Here is a 4178-nt window from a genome sequence, read left to right as displayed (position 1 = left end):
TTTTTTTTTTTTTTTTTTTTTTTTTTTTTTTTTTTTTTTTACAGAGAGTAAAGGGGGGAAAGGAGGCAGAAAAAATATACAAGATGACCCAGGATATTTGCATTCTCTGAATTGATCCAAATCACAGCAGTACATTTATAATCTGCAGGTGATGGCTCTGTAGGACACAGAACAAAATAATGAAGCAGTTTCACAGCTTCTTATCACTGAAAATAAGACAGTGATACTTACATGATTGTATACATGAGGAATATAGGACAGGTTTATCTTAACACCAATATGGAACTCATGTGGTTTTAAAATCTGAAAAGAAAAGGAGCTTATAAGCAGCTGTAAGCCGGTGTCTTCTCAGCACTGGCTACTTGACTCAGTGTTTTCCTCCTCTCACTTTCCTGCCATGCCTTGATGGGAGAAAAAAGAATATAAGGTGGGGAGGAGGGCAACAGTGAGTCATGTGACAACAGACATTTGATACTCTGGTCTCCACTACACAGGTTCCACCACCCCTTATACCCTGTCCATACCTGACCTGCATCCAAGTGATCCAAATAGCTTCCTTGTCGAGTACAGGGACCTTTACCCAGCTTCCCTCTTCAGCGGGTATCTGTTATTAGATTTCCTTTATTATTCTCTCTTGAGTAATCATTTCATTTTTGGAAGACAAAATTGGCATCTTGTCAGGATATTTTTTCCTTCTTGTTTCTGACAAACTTTCCTATTGCTTTTTATCATGGCAAATGTGCAGTCCAGAGGTATTATTTGGCATAAATCAGCATAACTTCCCTGAAGTCATGTATTATTTTTAATTTACATTTCTGCTTCACCTAGAAACCCTAGTTATAGTCTCAGGACAAATACAGAACAAAAAGACAACCCTTACTATCCAAAAAGATTATAAAGGTGAATCATAGATTCATATAAAATTAGGGTTGGAAAGGGTCTTAGGAGGTCATCTACTCCAACCCCCAGCTCAAATTAGGATCATCCCCAACTAGATCAACCCAGCCAAGGCTTTGTCTAGATGGGTCTTAAAAACCTCCAAGGATAAAGACTCCACAAAATTTCTGGATAACCTGTTCCAGTGTTTCACTACTTTCCTAGTGGAAAATATTTTCATATTATCCAACCTAAACTTCCCTTGCTACAACTTGAGAATATTGCTCCTTGTTCTGTCATACGCCACCACTAAAAACACTCTAGATCCATCCTGTTTGTAATCTCCCTTCAGATAGTTGAGGACTGCTATAAAGCCCCTCTCAGTCTTCTCTTCTCTAGACTAAATAAACTCATTTCCCTCAGCCTCTCCTTAGAAGTCATGTGACCCAACCCCCAAATCATTTTTGTTGCCCTCTGCTGGACTCTCTCCAACATGTCCACATCCTTTGTGTAGTTGGGGGCCCAAAACTGGATACAGTACTCCAACTCCAGGCGTGGCCTCACCAGTGCTGAATAGCAGGGGATAGTCACTTCCCTTGATCTGCTGGCAACGTTCCTTCTGATGCAGCCCAGTATGCCATTAGCCTACTTTGCAGCAGGGGCACACTATTGGCTCATATTCAGCTTACTGTCTACCGTAACTCCCAGGTACTTTTCTGCAGAGCTCCTGCTTAGCCAGTCAGTCTCTGGCCTGTACTGGTATATGGAATAAGGTCATTTAGCCTAGTTGTGGATTTTCTCTTTAAAGAAAAAAAAGAGAGAAAGAGAGAAGAATCTTCAGAGATTTTATTACTACATCATTTGTAGTCAAAATATTCAGGGCAATATAGTATAGTTTATTTGTTATTAAAACAGTTAAGAGTGTATAAAATAATGAAATATACAAACAAGATGAGGTTGGTGAAGAACAGAAAAAGAAATATGGGGGAGTCAACAATGCCTTTGCTTTCATTGGTAGGGAGAGGAAAAACTGTGTCATCCTAAATGATGTTCATTGTAAGGTTACTTTTCAAGCCAGGGTTATCCTTAATTTTGTCTTCTTGGTAGATGTTTTCAAATAAAGACACCCAATACTCAAATGACTTCCAATTTGAGTTAGGCATCTATGAGAGGAGAAACAGAGAGTATTTAGAAAGGCATAACTGGCAGCTAATCACCGTTTTTAATGTCCTTGTGAATGAGATGCTTCTTTGCATTTAAAACTCTCTCCATTTCTTTCCTCTGGTGCCAGTGATGCATCAGAATACCCTTTCTTCATTGTGTGTATTGTACAACTACTTTCTCCCCCAACACACTCCCTAATAACTTTCAGGTTTGGACACATGAAATGTTTCTGATGCCCTAGAAGACTGACAGGAATTAATCAACTAACACAAACACAGTCAATGAAATTTCAGAGCAACATAGCTAAATGGGATCAGAACTCAACCAGTTTTGCTCCTGCCTCATATATAAGGGTACAGTCTCAGTACCGTCTTTATCAGACTGTCCTCTCCCTTTTGAGATAGAAATCTTTACAGAAGCTCCAGCCAACTGCTTTTAGCGTATCTTGTTTCCTGCTTGCATTAACAACTTCATCACTATTTGGTGCACAAGACACATCAGACCCTCAGAACAGGATTTAGGTTTTCACGAAAGGGCCTGAAAGAACTGAGTTACAGTAGCTGGGATGACAAAGTCAAAAAACTTGAAATTGTTTTTGCTTTCTGATGAGGCAGCAGGAATGAGTTAATATTCTTAAAAGGAAAATCTCTACTTGTTTTGCATTCAGGCTGGCAAAGAAATATATACTTCTTACTTTGAAATCAGTGACTCAGATTTCAATAAATAAAGACACTGCCTTAGAAAAATCCGTACAAGAAAGAATTGTTTTGGTGCGCACAAAAGTATTGTAAATAAGGATGTACATAAGCAACATCAGCTTTGTGCAAGATTCACAGAAGAGTTTGCAAGCATCATTGAAAATCCATAACAGCTTTTTGGATGGCTTGTTTCTGTACTTTTAAAACATTTTATTTTTAAAGGTATTTATCATTGTGTTAATTATAAAGTCAGCACAATGAATTAAGATTGGTATGGAACAAATGTGTACAAGAGGATGGAGTGATGCTTTTCTCAACTTAGTCCACACAAGACATGAGTCACCAAAATAAGACACTCATAAGAGATTGTGTAGATGATAAAAATATGACCTCACAATTCTCTAAACCCCAGTTTGCTCCTTAAAGTGGCTGCGGCCAAGCAGGGCTTGAATATATCCATGAAATCTGATGGACTCCTTGGGCTTTGCTCCTACTTAATTAGGGAGGGAGAATATATTGTGTCATTCCCTAAATGTCATCTACTGGCTGCATCAAAATTAGCTGTTCTCATGGCATACTATTACCTGGGACCCCTCATCCCCTTTCCTATAAGTAAAGGAATAGTTAATGATAATAATGTTGGAACACATAACCACAATGAATAGGGCAGGTTTGAGATATTGAAACATTTTGGTATCTGTTACATTTGGTCCACATTTTGAGGTTTCCTTCAAAGCCCAAAATGCTGATTTTTTTCAGTTAATTTATCTATATCTATATATACACAGAAAGTCAGAGAGGGACAGATTCTCAAGAAGATTGCAACTTAAGAAAAGTGCCTTATCTGAATTAAATATGACTTTTGCTGGAGGAGTCTCAAAACATCAGAACTCAAATTTCAGCTCAACCTTTTAGTCCTTTAGAATTTTAAAGACAAGGATACATGTCCTTTGAATTCCCAGCTATGTCTCTTCACTTTTAAGTATTGCCTTTTTTCACTTTTCAGCTGGTCCCTTAAATTGAGCTAGCTGAATGGTACATATCAGTTTCAGGGGACAAACCTGTAACATTCTGCATTCATGCAGAGAGAACAAGTACAAGAGAGAAAAGGCATATGAGCCACTCAAAAGCACAATTAAAGCAGTCAGCAGCAATGGAGTGTGGCAGGGATATCACACTGAGGCTGCAATTGGTGAATGCAATGGGACCTGTCTAAGAAGGTGGCAGCGAGACAGATTCCACTGTGCCTACTCTGGTCTCCCAGGACTACTGCCTCTTCTTTGCCTGCCACACTTCCTTAGATATCCTGTGTATATTTGGGAAGCTGCCCTTAGAGAATCAGAGTTGAACCCTGGAGCTCTTCTTTGATTGGCCTCATTGGGGGAAGGGGAAGACAAAGGCGGAGGAAGCCTTGGACCGCTAAACCAAGCAGCACCCACA

This window comes from Gavialis gangeticus, unplaced genomic scaffold, assembly GCF_001723915.1.
Source record: "Gavialis gangeticus isolate Ggan-Ray unplaced genomic scaffold, GavGan_comp1, whole genome shotgun sequence".
Taxonomy (NCBI): Eukaryota; Metazoa; Chordata; order Crocodylia; family Gavialidae; genus Gavialis; species Gavialis gangeticus.
Note: the sequence above shows the minus strand (reverse complement) of the source record.